Genomic DNA, 19,403 nt, shown 5'->3' on the forward strand with positions numbered 1-19,403 from the left:
CGCCAACTCCGTGGAAATTGAGATTTCAAAAATACAATCGCGTGTAGCATTAAAAATCCTTCATCGATTTACACTTTCACATCACTAAGACGATCTTGATGTTCTTATGTAATCACTGTCCAATTCCTGCCGCTCAACATCGAAGGCCCGAATGCCGAACACGCTTTGTTACAGAGACGCAACATGACCCGACCCGCTCGCCTGACACTTTTACTTTACTGTTGGAGTTGTATAAAGGAATATTAAGTGGTGATCATATTTGCGCGGATAAGTACTCCCGTTGTTGTTATTATAATTGCTAGTGTTGTAAACTATTGTTCTGTTGATGATTGTTATTGAATTTTGTTTTATGTGCCATAACTTCTGGGGATATTGGCACTATTAACTGTTGTTGGTATTTTTATGCGCCATTAATTATTACCCCGCTGGTGACTGTTGCTCTGTTTGTTTTAAAAGTTTTAAATTATACAATTATATGTACCATTGTATTATTACTTTTTGTTTTGTGTGCCATAACTGTGTGCATTAATTGGGCCATTAACTGTTGTTATTGTTATTCTTTATTTAGAGGCTTCAAATTCTTAGGATATTTGCGCCACTATTTATAAGGTTCCTGACTAGTTGTGTTTGTGGAGCCTCAGATGACAAGAGATATTCGCACCTTTAACTGTTGTTGTTTTCGTTAGTTTGTTTGTAATGCCATAACTCCGCGGTGCATTAGCGCCATTAACTACTGCGGCTGTTGATTGTTACTCTGTTTATCTTTCCTACCATAACTGCGTGGGATAACTGCACCATTAAATGTTGCCATGTCTTGTTTTAGAAGCCTCAACTGTAAGGGATAATAACACCATTATCTCCGGTGTTCTGTTGTTGACTGTTAGTGAGGCACCGTTGAAGTGTTTCAACAGTTCAGATTATTTTGTACCGTTTTGTCACTCTTCCCTTTCCTGTTACAGGTACATACTTAGATCTGTTGTTAATAATAATAATAATAATAATAATAATAATAATAATAATAATAATAATAATAATAATGATGATAATAATAATCTTACTCCTCGTGGTCAGACCCGTCCAGTTTTTCTCTTTATATTCTTATGTCAAATAAGAGTTTACTGACTGAAAAATAGTTAATATTCCTTTACACTTTGACCAAAAAAAAAATCGTTTGTTTCTTTATAAGAACACTTGCATAATACTGTTTTTTTTTCAACGGGCATAATGTTTGTTTGAGAGATGATCGAGAACGACTTGTGACTGGCTCGAACCTGTGACGTTTTGGCCATTGCGTGATGTTGATTGGCCCTGGTGATGGACGTGCACGCGTGACGGTACAACGTAATCACTGGCCGGATAACACATCTCCCGGAACAAATGGGGCATTCCAATAGACTCTGCACACATGCCTTTGAGGTGGATGGAAACAAACTAACGGAAACTAACTTATAATAGTATTTTGTCTGAATTGCTGGACGTTTTATCACGGTTAGTCTGTTGACCTGACGACGTGACCTTCAGAGTGTGTGTGTGTGTGTGTGTGTGTGTTTCTTTACGCCATTTGCCTCTGTCTACCCAGCAGTAATTAGGAACCTGGATGTTAATCGATTTGCGGATCGTATTCCGGGGTAATGTTTTGCCAGTGCAGTTGGCGAGTTGTCCGGTCTTCTCGGACTATTCCTTGACACTGGGTCATGCAGCTCGTTAACTTGGGGTGTGGTTGTTGTGTTGGCGACAGCTTCTACACCTTAACAAATTCACGCCGAGGAGGCCCTTGGGCCGGCCATCCTCGATTTCGAGGTGCTTCCATTATTTATGTGTGTGTGTGTGTGTGTGTGTGTGTGTGTGTGGGTATTGTTGTGAACTTGTTTTCACACACACACACACACACACACACACCAGTGAATTATACATGATTGCGTTATGTCCCACCCACAAGGCCGTAAGGATACTATGTATGTCTGTGAACACATTACCAAGTGTTAAGCTTACAAGGTCATCTCAGGTCAAGGTAATGAAGAACGGCGAGTAAGCTTAAGAAATGGATCCATTGAGAGGTGGGATATAATATGCTCCGCTCGTATTATATAACACACCTGTAGTATTGAAAACAGGTACAGTTTCGTTTATTTTCAGGTAAATTTAGTATGACATCCTAGGGTTGTTGTCGTGTAAATTATTATGGAAGATCCGTAACAAATCGGATGTACTTTATTTTATGTATTTCCTTCTGTTGTAATGATAAAACGAAGGGGAGGATGAAATACACACAATGACTAACAAACAGACTGACTAAGAAATGTTGAAAACTTTCTTATAACAAAAACTCAACATTAAACATTAGTGAAACAAAAACAAAGAAACGTAGTAAGTCACCAGAAACTATTTAAAAGTTTTTGGATCCGGAATATTAATAAGTTTAACCACGTAACACCCACAGTCTACGCCTCCCAACTGTTTAGTTAAGTTAGTTCCCTATTTTCCTCTTTACGAACTGTACAATAGCTAACTCTGCCTCTTTTAACACCGTTCTCTTTCTCCAGACATTACCTGAACGCTTCTATTACAATTTCATCCTGCTACCTTGTGATTCAGTTCGTTATAATTATTGTTCCATCCAGTCCCGCGTACCTCAAACACACACCTCACTTCCTTTATCTTATTGTTGTTCACGGTAAGATTTTGTTTCCCCCTATCTACCGTATGGACTAATTTTTGTCATATTCACCGTTAGCTTTGTCCTCGGTCTAAAATAATCTCACTATTATTTTATTTTTTATTTTATTTTTTGTAGGGGCTGAGTTTATGTCTTTGTCCGAGAAGATGAGACATTCCGTGGCTCATAAGTCTTGTGAGCCACGAATAGTGTCATGTGTGTTCAGTAGGGGCTTCGCCGATAATTTACATACCATATATATCATTGTTTTTACGCTCACAGGTACACAGCATCATTATTCTTCATTAACAACATTAACAACAGAATGTCTCATATTCTCGGATAAAGACATAAACTATAAAAATCACTCAAACGTGTTCGCCCCACCACTGTGCTTCACCTTCTGGTGCTACGTTAATACACGATGACGACTAATATACTGGACTTTATATTGTGTTATTTCCCGGTAATATGATGAGCGCCATGCACTTTTACAACTTCCGCCTTGCCTGTAAAGTCACAGAGTTGTTACATTGACATTGTAGGATTGTGTTCAAATCATCCACCATCTATTTAGTGTTGCAGCCTCGTTCACCCAGTCTTTTAATAGCTGCCATCATCCATCAGCATCAGCACCCTTATCTATCCTGTAGCAGCTATCATTATGTATCATCCATTTCCCGTTTGTATGCTTCTGACAGAAGCTGTCATCTGACAACATCCACCAAACCCCAGCATCCTTCCACCATCCTAAATAACACATCAAGCTGTAAGTGGCATCCATCACACGTATTCGTCGCCTCTACCATACAACCTCCATCAGTACAGATAATTCTGTATTAAATATTAATCAAGTACCAGCAACAAGGGGTCGTCTCCTCTATGATTAAATTTGACGACAGCACTTACCTGAGCTGTCCCTCTGTTGTTGTTTATTATTGCTATGATATAAAATAAATAAAATGGATCACCTGAAGATGAGACAAACGAATTTAACCTCAAGATTAACCACAGTAACGCTAACCTAACCTAACCTAACCTATTATAACAAATCTTAACCTGACCTCCCCAGGTAGCATTAGGGTGTTATCAGGTGAAATATGCCGGAGGCTAATCTTCAAGTAATCCCCCAAAATAAAATACGTCTATTTTGTATATCAAACATTTGAACACATGACGCCATTTTCATCATGTTGAGAAGAAAAAAAGTATTTTCATTTTCCGTATTTCACCGACACAAATGTATTTTCGACTCAGTCCTACAGTGAGGTTATATGTGTTCTGTAAACAAAACAAAAACAGTCTATTGCTGATTTCGCTGTGTAGTTGAGTTTGTTTACTCCTGTTGATTCTCTTTTGTTTCACACGTTTGTGCTACAGTTTTATAATGCTTATCACATATTTGCGTTATCCTGGTTTACATTTATCGTATATTTTGAGTTATTATAGTTTTCGTGACTATATTACTATTTTTTCACTTCTCCCTTTTAAAAAAAAGTATCGTATTTCTATCATTTCTATATAGCTATTACAAGAACTGGACTAACATGAGATGGTTAGGATAAAGAAGCAAAGAGACAGAGAAAGAGACAGAGATAAGAAAATAGAAACAAAAGAGAGAGAGAGAGAGAGAGAGAGAGAGAGAGAGAGAGAGGAAGAAAGATAATGTTGAGAGAAAAGGGAGAAACACACACACACACACACGCACACAAATCCCTCAACAAAATACAATACTGATTTTGTAAACACCCAAAATATACAGGAGGCCTAGAGCATTATTTATCTTTATTTGTCCATCTGTATGTCTCACATGATATTCCCAATTAATGGAAGGATCGAAATACAATACATCGTACAAGTTCACATCAACACTATCTAAACAGACGATAATAAGTATAGTGTTCTATACGTATTTGATACAGGTAAGAGGGGCAGAGGTACTTATAACTATCAATAACTATCTAATACAACCCATCATCAGGTGAGCCAATTAGCCACACCCCTCATGACCCCAACTGACTCCTCTCTACCATGAGTGACGTCATTAATACCATGATAGTAGAAGCATATACTCCTCCCTGACCCCTCATATACACTATTAATCAGCGTGTAATTTTTCAGTATTCGTCACTCTTGTGTTTCCCTTTAGACAAAGGAAACAATTAGCGCATCCATCCAACCACTCCTTGGCTAACACGCCTTCATCTCAGACTCTTATGCATATTACAGGAAAACACACGTGTGCCTGCACACCCACCTCTGTGTGTGTGTGTGTAATGTAAAACATTCTTGGCCACGTCATGTAATAAAACCAAAGAAATATTCCCTCGAAAAATTCCACAACATCTGGATCCTGAGGCAAAACAATTCACGAATTATTTTCCCTTTGTGTTCAGGTTTTTGTAAAATATCCAGTGAAACATTTCTCTTATCTCATTACACGACGTATCCAGCACTCGCAGGGAAGTGGCACAACCATCACACGTTCACAAACCCACAACATTATTCATTCAACACACTTAATGTAACAACATCATTAGATGTTCAAAACAGTGTCTATAGGTTACCTCTATATGGCTAGGATATCAAGAGAGATAAATTAATTAACCATTAAAGCGTGTGTAAACATATCCAGGCAAGTGGCTAAAGCATTTAACAGGGGTAGACTGAGAGGGATTTTGGAGTACGTTGATAGTGTTTGGAGTGGTGGAGTTGCTTTTGCTAGCATTAAGTGGTTTCAGCGAGGGAGAGAAGGGAGAGCTTGAGCTGCTGGCCAGTACAAACAGAAAGATAGGTAAATAGTCGAGAGATACATTAATGATGGAGGCAGAGATGGTGAGGGATGGATGGCTGGTTGAGAGATAGATACAGTGCGAGGGAAACTGGTGATGGTGTGGTTCAGGTCATTTTCTTAGGGCTATTCAAAGTGTTAGGTTACATTTAAGAATGTCTGGATCTCGGTGATTCATTCAAAGTGTTCGTGGTGTTATGAGCCCTGAACAGAGGTGATGTGCGCGCTGGAAGGTGAGTGGAGTGGTCGCAAGACTTCCTTCCCTCTGCCAGCGTGCATCGGTAAGAGAACCCTCCACTTATATAATTGGTTTGCCTATGTTGTGTTCTTTTGTGATTAATTTCTGCTATGGTGATTGCTATGTTTCTATTATGATTTAATGTTCAATATGTCAGGTGTTATTAGTACTTAATATTTGGTACTAGGTTTAATGCTTGATAATTTTACCGTAATATTATGGCTATGTTAATACACGTCAGGGGCCTAGCGTGAGAGGTGTCCTCATCAGTGTTCGTCAATCCTTGTCATCCAGGGGGACTACATGTATGACCTGATCTGTCCAAACGTGGGGACTTACGGAGGCCAGTAGACCAGACTTTACCGTATCCCAGTTCAGGGGCGACATCAATTTACTAATTCCATCCCTGAAGTATGCTGCTCGGGGAGCGGGAGCTTCACTATACTCTGGTATACCACTTTTGACAACTCTTTGGCGGAGCTGTTATATGTTTAAACTCACGTTTGGTGTCAGCAAATGGTGACATTCCCCTGGTTAATTAATTAAAATTACTTGTGTGTGTGTAATAGTATTGTAATTAAATTTATATTTAAATTGACAATTTTCCTTTAGCACCTCAGAATCGATTGATATAACAGTCAACCATCAAAGAACTTATATGGCCTTGACAGACAGGGATGGAGGGAGATGGGTGACTGGTTGAGATATAGACAGAGATAGAGAGAAGTGGGTGAATGGCTGATAGATATATCAGTAATATAAGTCGCAGTTGTTAATAAAAATAAAGTTATGAGATTAATAAGATAAAGACAAGACAGAGAAGAACAGTAAGGATAACAGAGTCTTGATGTGAAAAAATGGAATGTAAGGATAAGGTTCTTGGTATGCTAAAAATAAAGACAGGTGAGGGGTGCTAGGTAAGGGCTGACAGGTGAGGGAAGGCAGGTGGTAGGAGTCAGGTGAGCGCAGGCAAATGACAGGAGCCAGGTGAGGGAAGACATGATAGGAGCCATGTGAGAGAAGGCAAGTGATAGGAGCCGAGTGAGAGGGTAAACGGGTGAGAGGAATCAGGTGAGGGAAGGCTGTATAAACGTGAGCTCTGATGTGTGTCAGGTAACTGCATTTAAAGCATAGTTGAACTTTCTCTGATCTGTCGAGCAGTAAAATAGTTGTTGTCACACGAAGCTGCAAGAGTAAAGATATATTTACATATTATCATTCTACATTTAATCTATTTACTTTATGTATTTTACGTTTTTTTAAGCGGGTTTTATGTTACAATGGAAGGAATGAATAGAGTGAGAGAGGAAGGTGCTGGAACGTGTTGTAGGCGGCTAGTTGGTGAGTTAGAGGTTGTGCTTGTTCTTAGCGTGGTTGGTGTGTTAGAGGTCATGCTTGTTCTTAGCGTACTTGGTGTATTAGAGGTCATGCTTGTTGTTAGGGTGGTTGGTGTGTTAGAGGTCATGCTTGTTGTTAGGGTGGTTGGTGTGTTAGAGGTCATGCTTGTTCTTAGGGTGGTTGGTGTATTAGAGGTCATGCTTTGTTGTTAGGTGGTTGGTCTGTTAGAGGTCATGCTTGTTCTTAGCGTACTTGGTGTATTAGAGGTCATGCTTGTTGTTAGGGTGGTTGGTGTGTTAGAGGTCATGCTTGTTGTTAGGGTGGTTGGTGAGTTGGAGGTCGTGCTTGTTCTTGGGGTGGTTGTTATGTTAGAGGTCGTGCTTGTTCTTGTGGTGGTTGGTGTGTTAGAGGTCATGCTTGTTCTTGTGGTGGTCAGATAGATAGATAGAGAATGAGATGAAAGGTGAAAGAGAGAGAGACGTATATGAAGCTGTGGGTTGTTTATTTAAATAAAGTTTTTTCTATGTGTATTTCTCATTATTTGTCCCTTTGGAAAAATGGAAAAGTGGTATCCATAGACCTGACGGCTTGTTAGGGACAAAGTGGACACAGCACAATATGCTAAGACCTCGGCACACTAAGAGACAGCATGGCCGATAATGCACTCGAAAAAGTTGATTCCTACCTGTAAAGTCAAGTAACCATTTACAGCGACCCTTTTAGGACAAGAGGCGAGTTTCGTATCCACTTCATCGATGCTTAGTTCCCCTCATGGCAAAACACTGATGAGAGCAGTATGGGTTTAAGATGTGAGGATGGAGCACTGGACACCTACCCGAACCGCTCTCCTCTCCTACCCTTCAACTCCTCTTGCTCTCCTTCCTCACCCTTCATCTCCCCTTCCCGCCTCCCTCCCGCCCCCTCAACCCCCATTCTCCATCTCTTCCTGCCTGTCAACTGCTCTTCCTTGCTCTCCTCCCACGCCTTTCAATTCCCTTCCCATTCTCCTCTCCCGCCCCTCAGCTCACCTTCCCGTCGTGGTGAACAAATCCATCCCTACTTCCTTAGAGACGTGTAAATAATACGACCCGAGGCTTGTGATAACCTTCCCACAACAACACCAGGACCTATTCACCCACGGGTCGAGTGAGGTGTGTGGAGTACGGTCATTATCCCATGAATACCACCTACCACCCACTCTCCCTCCCCGCCAGGACACAACTGAGTCCTAATACATACCCCCCTCGGCCAGGACACACCTGTCCTAATACATACCCCCAGCCAGGACACAGGTGGGATCTCATACTAACCACCCCCTGCTGAGACCCATCATGTCCACAGCAGGAAGGAAAAAGCAAGAAGAGAGCTGAGAAACTATACCGCTTAAAGCGCTTCCTGAGAAAATAAAACTCCGCCTGGTGGCATCATTTATCACACCGATATTAACTTACCCAGCAATACCTCTTCATACTATGAGCACCACTAAATATTAAAATTACAGGTTGTCCAAAATGAAGCCCTAAGATTCGTCACAGGTGAAAGATACCCCTCATCAGAACCACAGCCGAGATACATAGAGACCTGAGAGTGTAACCCATCAACCAGCAGCTGCACACCCTGGCCAGCAGAATCTGGCAAAAGATAGAACGATCAGAGCAAGAACTCCTTCAAAGACTCCCACCAGATCACGACAACAACCATACATGGTTCCCAAAATACGAAATTTCAAAAGGTCCATTACCACCCCCGATCTACACGGCCAGGTAATAGACAACCTCCCTAGACTAGCATCCGCCAGTAGGGTCGGCAGAATATGAAATAAGGCTCTAAAACACCCATAAATGGACAGGGTAGGCTGTCTAGTGCCTGTACCGACAGACAATAACTAACCCATGACACAACCCTAACACACAATTAGCTTAGCTAGGCGGTCAGCCCGCCCCTCTTACCTCCTACTTCTTCAATTTCCGAACTATAACTTCCTTCCCCACCTCTAATCTTCCTTCATTCCTCCTTTATCTATAAAAAAAAAAGGGTTCTAATACACCCCCCTACCCCAGCCAATCCACAACTGGGTCCTAATCCATACCCCCACCCCCCGCCAATACACAACTGGTCAGGTATCTTGAAGTTATAATAATCTTGTTTTTCAGTTTCAATTTTTTTTCTCATGTAAGTCAGAACACATTCCTTTGGGGTTAAATACGGTAAAGGGGAGACATGAGTGACAGTATCTCTTCTACAGCAGCAGCACATCTTAAGTCATAGTCAAATGTGATTTATAATACAAGGACTACAAAACCAACCCACCAGAGACACAATCACCATACACATTCTACTGTCTTCACTTGTACCATTAGCAGTGGCGACTGTTAACAGTGGTGACCATTATCAGTGGTGACCATTGGCATTGGTGACCATTAACATTGGAAACCATTAACAGTAGTGACCATTAACAGTGGGGACCATTAGCAGTGGTGACCATTGGCATTGGTGACCATTAGCAGTGGGGACCATTAACATTGGAAACCATTAACAGTGGTAACCATTAACAGTGGTGACCATTAACAGTGGGACCACAATTGGTGACCATAAACAGTAGGGACCATTAACAGTGGTGACCATTAACAGTGGTGACCATTAACAGTGGGGACCATTAACATTGGTGACCATAAACAGTAGGGACCATTAACAGTGGTAACCATTAACAGTGGTGACCATTAACAGTGGGGACCATTAACATTGGTGACCATAAACAGGACCATTAACAGTGGTGACCATTAACAGTGGTGACCATTGGCAGTGGTGACCATTAACAGTGGTGACCACTGGCAGTGGTGACCATTAACATTGGAATCCATTAACAGTGGTGACCATTAACAGTGGGGACCATTAGCAGTGGTGACTAATAACATTGGTGACCATTAGCAGTGAGGACCATTAGCAGTGGTTACCGTTAGCAGTTAGGACCATAGTAGTGGTGACCATTAGCACTGAGGACCATTAGTAGTGGGGACAATTAACAGTGGTGACCATAACAGTAGGGACCATTAACAGTGGGGACCATTAGCAGTGGTGACCATTAACAGTGGTGACCATTAACAGTAGGGACCATTAACAGTGGTGACCATTAACAGTGGGGACCATTAGCAGGGTGACCATTAACAGTGGTGACCATTAACATTGGAATCCATTAACAGTGGTGACCATTAACAGTGGGGACCATTAGCAGTGGTGACTAATAACATTGGTGACCATTAGAGGACCATTAGTAGTGGTTACCGTTAGCAGTTAGGACCATTAACAGTGGTGACCATTAACAGTGGGGACCATTAGCAGTGGTGACCATTAACAGTGGTGACCCTTAACAGTAGGACCATTAACAGTGGGACCATTAGCAGTGGTGACCATTAACAGTGGTGACCATTAACAGTAGGGACCATTAACAGTGGTGACCATTAACAGTGGGGACCATTAGCAGTGGTGACCATTAACAGTGGTGACCCTTAACATTGGAAACCATTAACAGTGGTGACCATTAACAGTGGTGACCATTAACAGTGGGGACCATTAGCAGTGGTAACCGTTAGCAGTTAGGACCATTAGTAGTGGTGACCATTAGCACTGAGGACCAGTAATAGTGGTTTCCATTAGCAGTGGTGACCCTTAGTAGTGGTGACCATTAGCCGGGAGAACATTAGTAGTGGTGACCTGGAGAAATGGAGTCCAGTCTTCAGCCAGATCGAGTCCACATGTACATCACTACTCACACACACACACACACACACACACACATATATATATATATATATATATATATATATATATATATATATATATATATATATATATATATATATATATATATATATATATATATATATATATATATATATATATAATAATAATAATAATAATAATAATTAACGGTTTATTGAAAAGTTCTGCTCGAAGGCTGAAAATACATTGGACATAAATGACTTATTACATACATTGGTGGTTTAACAAAAGCCTTCATTAGAGAAAGGTAAAGGAACATACAGTGAACATACAGATTAATGTAGGATTGTACGTGTTGAACAACAGCAAATACATAGTGTAGTAACTCCCTCCCAGATGGTGTTAGGAGGGACTCACGTGGTGTAGTAATTCCCCACAGATGGTGTTATGGGGGACCTCACGTGGTGTAATTGCCTCACAGATGGTGTTATGAGGGTCCTCACGTGGTGTAGTAATTCCCTCACAGATGGTGTTATTAGGGACCTGACGTGGTGGTAATTCCTCACAGATGGTGTTATGAGGGGGCTCTACGTGGTAGTAATTCCTTCACAGATGGTGTTATGAGGGTCCTCACGTGGTGTAGTAATTCCCTCACAGATGGTGTGATGAGGACTTGACGTGGTGTAGCATCCCTCACATATGGTGTTATGAGGGACATGTGGTGTAGTAATTCCTCACAGATGGTGTTATATGAGTGAGGTTTGGTCCCAGGCCTTCCTATCGTAGACGGATTAACACATGCTGGTTATCACGGGCCGTTATCACTGGGTACCTGGGACCTCACTGTGTGAAGTAACTGGGTACGACTGTTACTGTTGAGTTGTTCTCACTGACTTAAGCACTGTTCACCACTGTTCACCTCTGTTTAACACTGGTTCCATTCCTTCTCTAAATAAATTGTAACTTCTGGCGAGAACTTGTTGATATTCCGGTGGGGAAGAGGGTTCAGGGAAGGGTGGTGGCCAACTTAATAGTTGACCTGGCTGCCCGAGAGGAGCGCCAGGTACGTCTTGACCCTTCGGTGGTCAAGGATGTATATATATATGTGTGTGTGTGTGTGTGTGTGTGTGTGTGTGTGTGTGTGTGTGTGTGTGTAATCTAAAATGATACATTATGAGGAAATATGATAGAATATACGATGTAATATAAGGCGCTAATGTTAATACTACTGCTAATAATAATTACAAACATAATTATAATAATTCGAGTTTGTGTGTATTTCTTTCCTTGTATCCTACATTAAACTGTAAAAACCTAGAAGTTGTAAAAATTACACCGCAGCGTTGTATAATACTAATTACTGTAAATTAAAATAATAATACTAATAATAATATAATTGTTTCTATTATTATTATTATTATTATTATTATTATTATTATTATTATTATTATTATTATTATTATTATTATTATTATTATTATATTATTATTATTATTATTATTATTATTATTATTATTATATTATTATTATTATTATTATATATTTTTAGTATTAGTATTAGTATTAGTATTAGTATAAATGGTAATTAAATGGTGGCGAAGGTGTGGCTATTGGGGGAGGCTGGAGGCCACGTTAAAAAATTTACTAGTAGTAGTAGTAGTGCGGCTTTTGCGGCATTCACCCATGTAGTTAAGCATCGCTGGAACTACCTGATGCGCACTATTCCTTATATCGGACCCTCCTCCACCTCTGAAGAAGCCATCAGCGTCAATTTCATTTCCAAATTAGTGAAACATCTTCACTTAACCCCAGCAGAAAGATCACTCCTTGCACTACCACCGAGACTGGGAGGAATGGGATTGACCAATCCAGAGGAGATTGCTGCCATTTTACATCAAAACTCAGTTAAGCTCACGGCAGCCCTCACCGACCACATAATAGCTCAGAACGCAACAGGTGTGGTGGATACCAGGGAAGTAAAAAAGATTCAACGGTCCATTACGACTGAATGACAGCACGGCCAAAGTGATAAGTTGCAGCAACTGATGCTGCAAGTACCAGAGAATTTGAAGAAAAAAGTAGCTATAGCGCAGGAGGTGGGCGCCTCGAACTGGTTAACTACGTTACCGATAAGGGCAAATGGTTTCAGTCTTAATAAACAAGAATTTATGATGCCATTGCTCAAAGGTACGGTAGGCTAGTAGAAGGTTTGCCCTCCCATTGCGTGTGTGGCTCTTCCTATGACGTCGATCACGCCATGGTGTACAAGAAAGGGGGTTTCATATGCCTGAGGCAATACGAAGTAAAGGATCTCACTGAAAATATGTTGAAGGAAATCTGTTGTAATGTCAGGGTAGAACCGACCCCCCCTGCCATTGGACGGTGAGAATTTCCAACATAGGACTTCAAACACATCCAACGAAGCCCGTGTTGACGTTAGTGCTCGAGGATTCTGGACACGGGGACAGTGATCCTTCTTCGACATCAGGATTTTTTATCCCATGGCCGCATGTCACCGTAACTTAGCTCTCGATGCTGCACACAGGAGGAACGAGAACGACAAGATAAGGGCATACGGGGAGAGAATTCTGAACGTTGATCAAGGCAGCTTCACTCCTCTGGTGTTCACAATCTCTGATGGGATGGGACCAGGCTCGCGGAGGTGCTGTCCGAACAGAAGCAGCAGCCCAGAAGTTATGCTACAGCCTGGTTGAAATGTCGACTGTCCTTCTCTCTCCTTAGGCCCGCTTTGCTCTGCCCAGGGACGAGAGCATCGGCCCCAAAGCCAACAACAGTTGCAGATATTAACTACGAGGTAATAGTCACTGAATGCCGCATAGATCTGCAGCTCAACTAACTCAACACAGCTAGGATAGCTACTTATGTATTAAGATAGTTAATTTTAAGGTAATAAAATGGCGGCGAAGTTGTGGCTGTAGTAGTAGTCATTATTATTATTATTATTATTATTATTATTATTATTATTATTATTATTATTATTATTATTATATATTATTATTATTATTATTATTATTATTATATGTTCACCTCCTGTGCCCGATGTGGGTCAGCACTTGACCCCTGGTGGGCTAATGCCTATAAAAAGAAAAATGAAACCTAACCTAACCTAACCTAATCTGATTTACCTCACCTTTAATCTTTAGGATTGGGAACAAGTTCCAACAATGTTTTCTGGCTTCAATGGGTTCTGGTTCTAATGGGTTCTGGCTCTAATGGGTTCTGGTTTTAATGAGTTCTGGCTCTAATAGGTTCCGGTTCTAATGGGTTCCGGTTCTAATGGGTTTTGGTTTTAATGACTTCTGACTAATGGGTTCTGGTTCTAATGGTTTCTGATTCTAATGGGTTCTGGTTTTAATGAGTTATGGTTCTAATGGCTTCTGGCTCTAATGGGTTCTGGTTCTAATGGGTCCTGGTTTTATTGAGTTCTGGCTCTAATGGGTTCTGGTTCTAATGCGTTCTGGTTTTAATGGACCCTAATTAAAATGAGTCCGATTCTTCCTGGGTCTTATTTGTAGGTGGCAATAGTCCTAATGGGCATCATTCCTAATTGGGTTCAATCCTCATGGATCTCAGTCATATAGGGTCCCAGTCCTTACGAATTTCAGTCCTAAAGGGTCCCAGTCTTAATGGGTCCATATCCTGATGGGTTCCAGGCCTAATGGGTTCCTATCCTAATCAACCTCAATAATACACATTCAATTAGTTTGGGCTCTAATAGGACGGGGGCCCGTGTGACCTGGGCCCAAGAAGGAGAAAACCGGGCATTTTCACCTCAGAAGTGTGTGTGTGTGTGTGTGTGTGTGTGTGTGTGTGTGTGTGTGTGTTTGAAGGAAAGTTTATCCAAAGCAATGGCATTGTCAAGAAACAACGTGAGGCTGCCTGACACACACACACACACACACACACACACACACACACACACACACACACACACACACACACACAGACTCCAGGGGTGAAAATACACGTCGAAAACTTTTAATCTCGTCGTGTTTTATGGAATATTTTTAACTCGACTGGAGATGAATCGACAGTGAAGTGACGTGGACAGTTTCTTGAGAGTGTCGATGTTATCACCAGAGAGAGACAGACAGACAGACAGAATTCACTGAGAGTATAGAGAGACTAAAGTTTAAACTGTACACCAACATTTTGCTTCCAAGTTACGGCTGTTTAATAAAAATTTGCATTTTTTTTAATATATGGTTTTCTGTCATACATGGATATAAAGTAATATAACACACCTTCGTATAATGCAAGTGATAGTACAGTAATATTACACACACACTTGTATAATTCATATGTGTTAATTTTATCTGCATATTTTGGACCATATTTGAATAAATTAACCGTGTTGGTCGTGAGTTTATTTGTTATCTGTTTTAATAATCCTGGATGGAGGTGTATGTGTTTTATTTTGTGTAATTTAATTTTGGCTTTGTTTTGAGCGTGACGAGGAAGGAGGACCTAAAATTTTGGGGGATTAACAAACAGATGAAATTACTCTCCTTATTATTTATCTCTAACTTCATTATGTCTTTTTCTTGAATCGTTTTTTGTTTTGCTCTGTTTACTTCCCCCTCTTGGTTCATATGTTTGACTATAAAGAGTAATTCTTTGATGATATATAGAGATACAGTGTATTTATTCTGAGGTTAGGTAGAAATGGTAGTGCTCTCTCTCTCTTCTAAACTAACTCTTTCTTTTTGGGTTAATTTCTCTGCCATCTTCCTTATGATTTCTTCACTTGGAAAATAAGAAAATAAATAAATAAAGTTTCCAGTGGTGCACGACTTACGAGATACCCTGTATATATACAATCTCAGTCCTCTTATTATGTATCATGTATATTATGTATAGCCGGTGTTGACCCCCCCACCCTCCCCACGTGATGAATGATTGACACGTAGAGGGTGACTGGATAAATGGATTCAAATCCTTGTAGGTGACCTAAATTGACCTGAGCTAAAATTACGTTTGAGGAACAGAGTTAATAATGGGGTCTGAATTTCGTGTGACTTATTCAAGGAATTCAATTCATCTAAGGTTTGACATAGCTTAATCAGTCTTAATCAAACCTCTACCTAACCGTGTCTATTCAAACTAACCCTAACCTAATCTACTTAACCTAACTTACCTAACTTAACCTAACCTAACCAACGTAACTTAACCTAACCTACCTAACTTAACCTAACCAAACCAACGTAACTTAACCTAAGGTACCTAACATTATCTATGCCAACATAATCTAACTTAACCTAACCAACGTAACTTAACTTAACCTCCCTAACTTAACGTAAACTAACCAACGTAACTTAACCTAATGTACCTAACATAACCTAAGTCAACCTAACCTAACCTAACCAACGTACCTAACCTAACCTAACCTAACCTAACACATAGCAACGTAATACAGTCCTAATGGTGCCCAGTGCATATGAGATCTACAGCCAGCCATTAGATGAGATTAGATTTGATTTGGTTAGATTGGGATTATTGATATTAAATTTGTTGGGACTGGTAAACACACACACACACACACACACACACACACACACACACACACAAACACACACACACTACATCCTTGACCACCGAAGGGTCAAGACGTACCTGGCGCTCCTCCTCGGAGCAGCCAGGTCAACTGTTATGTTGGCCCATACCAACTCCCTCCCCTGAACCCTTTCCCTACCCGGAATATCAACAAGTTCTCGTCAGAAGTTACAATTTCATTTAGGAAAGGAATGAACCAGTGTTAAACAGAGGTGAACAGTGGTGAACAGTGCTTAAGTCAGTGAGAACAACTCAACAGTAACAGTCGTACCCAGTTAACCTTCACACAGTGAGGTCCCAGGTACCCAGTGATAACGGCCTGGTGACCCCAACAACAACCAGCGATGTGTTAACTGCTCACGATAGAAGGCCTGGGACCACACCTCACTCATATAACACCATCTGTGAGGGAATTACTACACCACGTCAGGCCCCAACACCATATGTGAGGAATTACTACACCACGTCAAGTCCCTCATATCACCATCTGTGAGGAATTACTACACCACGTGAGGCCCCTCATAACACCATCTGTGAGGGAATTACTACACCACGTGAGGCCCCTCATAATACCATCTGTGAGGGAATTACTACACCACGTGGTCCCTCATAACACCATCTGTGCGGGAATTACTACACCACGTCAGGTCGCTCATAACACCATCTGAGGGAACTACTACACCACATGAGGTCCCTCCTAACACCATCTGGGAGAGAGTACTACACTACGTGTGTTTGCTGTTCAATACCTACATTAATCTGTATATGTTCACTGTATGTTCCTTACCTTTCTAATGAAGGTTTTTGTTAAACCACCAATGTATGTAATAAGTCATTTATGTCCAATGTATATTTTCAGCCTTCGAGCTGCAGAACTTTTTCAATAAACCGTTAATTATTATTATTTATTATTATTACACACACAGTCTCCTTCACTTAACTTCTGTAAAAGTCACTCTTGTGGTCAGGTAAGTACAAGGTAAGAAGCTGGCTGTCACTTAGGCATGTATAAACTAGGACTGAGTCACCTGTTTTTATTCTACACCTTCAGGGGGGAGGTCGATTCCTTATGTCGTCACGGGAATGAGTCCATCCTTAACGGTTAACAAATTTATTGATAAAGCTTGGAGTACAGTTTGCCTATTCCGAGTAATTCAGTCAGGTCTTGACACTGAGGGTGCTATCACTTCTCACTGCCACTCAGGACAGAGGTTCATGCACAAGAAAACAGATCATATTCATTAACAGTATATAGGTCAAGGTCATGTGGTTTGATGTCAATGTTTACTGCTACACACAGGACAGGGGGACACCTTTTAAAGAACTACATCATATTCTTTAGCAGTATATATAGGTCAGAGTCATGTGGGTGATGTTGCTGTTCTTCACCACACTAAAACAGTGGTTCTATACACTGGACGTCATATTCTAATTAATGAGGCTAAATGTATTGGGCTGTAAAATTTTGGATAAACAGCCAAGAAATGTCCTCAGCACCACTGATTCAAAGTATTGATACGAAGTTCATGATACATAATAAAGTGGCCTGAAGTCTTTGACAGTGTCACCATGCATAGTGTTGTTCAAGTGTATGATTTAAAGGTATATCACAAAGTTTACATGTTGGCCACACTGGTTACCTCTTGTCCTCAAAAAATTTGTCATATTTAATGCTACACCACCAGGTCTCTCTTGCATTTCTCAGTTCTTCTAGACCAGCGTTTATGATTCTGACTTGAATGTTTTTACGGCTGGCATTGGACAGGCCAGGAGTCACAGTTAATTTTTTATTTTTGCATGGCTCATTGGCCAGTCCTCCAGCACAGTCATGATACCCTAATTCCAACATAGGACAGAATCCACACAAATTCAATACGAAAGTTGTTCTCATTGGCAGTTATCACTGTTTCTTTTTATCCTCTGAGCAACTAGACATAGATGACAGACTCATCCATTGATTTCCAAGACTTTGATGATTCACAGAATATCACCCCACCTCCATTTTTCTTTAAAATTTAGTCTGTAGCTGATAGATTCCAGTTAAAGTTCCGGGTTGTGTGTTTTATTTAGTTGTTCAGCCTTTGCTTATTTCTGACACTATAATCTATTTTTTGTTTATATCATTGCAATTGCACAGCTGATGTACCTGTGTCTGTCTGCACATATATCAGTAAAAGCATAACATTCTCTTGATTTAATACTCTCTATGTGTCTGTTAATAGTTTTCAGGTAATACATCTCATCACATCTAATTGTTTAACATTTGCTTACCACTGAGAATTATCTTAATAGGAATTGATATGTCATGGGGGGAATGTCATTAATGGGTTCAAATCTGGGTGATTGGGACATTTCAGTCTCAAGAGATCTGCAGCACTACCTTGAAGCCGCTGAGAGTCGTTTGTGGAAGGTGGCGAGATAGTCGGGATTATAGATGAACTTCAACAACTCAGTTTGAGCTGTAAGTTTGAGGACCATTGATGCTATTCAAAAAGTTTGACTAAAACATGGTATTAAAAGTGAAGGCTATTCTCTCGGTAGGGACGGCAGTTCGAGCTCTTTCCTCCATGCTTGCAATTCTTGTTGATTTTGGGCATCCTAAAATGATGCTTTATGGCTTCATTACTATGAGCTGTTGAGTTGTTTTAGAGGAATAGTTACAAGATGGAAGAATATTCAACTTCTAGATCGAATGAAGTGAAGATAGAAAGTACGAGCATAGGTGATGTTAATCCATGGCTCTGCAACAAGGGTTCTGAGGGGTTTAATGTGCTGCAATAGTTTGACACGAAGGTTACCTCAGGAATTCGCGTCATTCACATTAATTCCAAAATATTTATAAGAGCTACATAGTTCCAAGGCAACAATGTTAAAGTCAAAAAAGGGAGTCCGAAGGAATTGAGCAGGACGAGATTGAGCTTCCTCGTCTTGTCCCAACAAATATTATGAGACCACATTCCACAGTCCTTTGAGCAAATACATCAGCAAGGGCTTGGAGCCTGGAAGCAGTGTGTCTCATGCGAATATCATGTACCTGTAACATACAGCCTCGTTCTGCTTGGAATGTAAATGAGCTAGTGCATCAG

The sequence above is a fragment of the Homarus americanus genome, unplaced genomic scaffold, assembly GCF_018991925.1.
Source record: "Homarus americanus isolate GMGI-L3 unplaced genomic scaffold, GMGI_Hamer_2.0 scaffold32583, whole genome shotgun sequence".
In the NCBI taxonomy this organism is placed as follows: Eukaryota; Metazoa; Arthropoda; class Malacostraca; order Decapoda; family Nephropidae; genus Homarus; species Homarus americanus.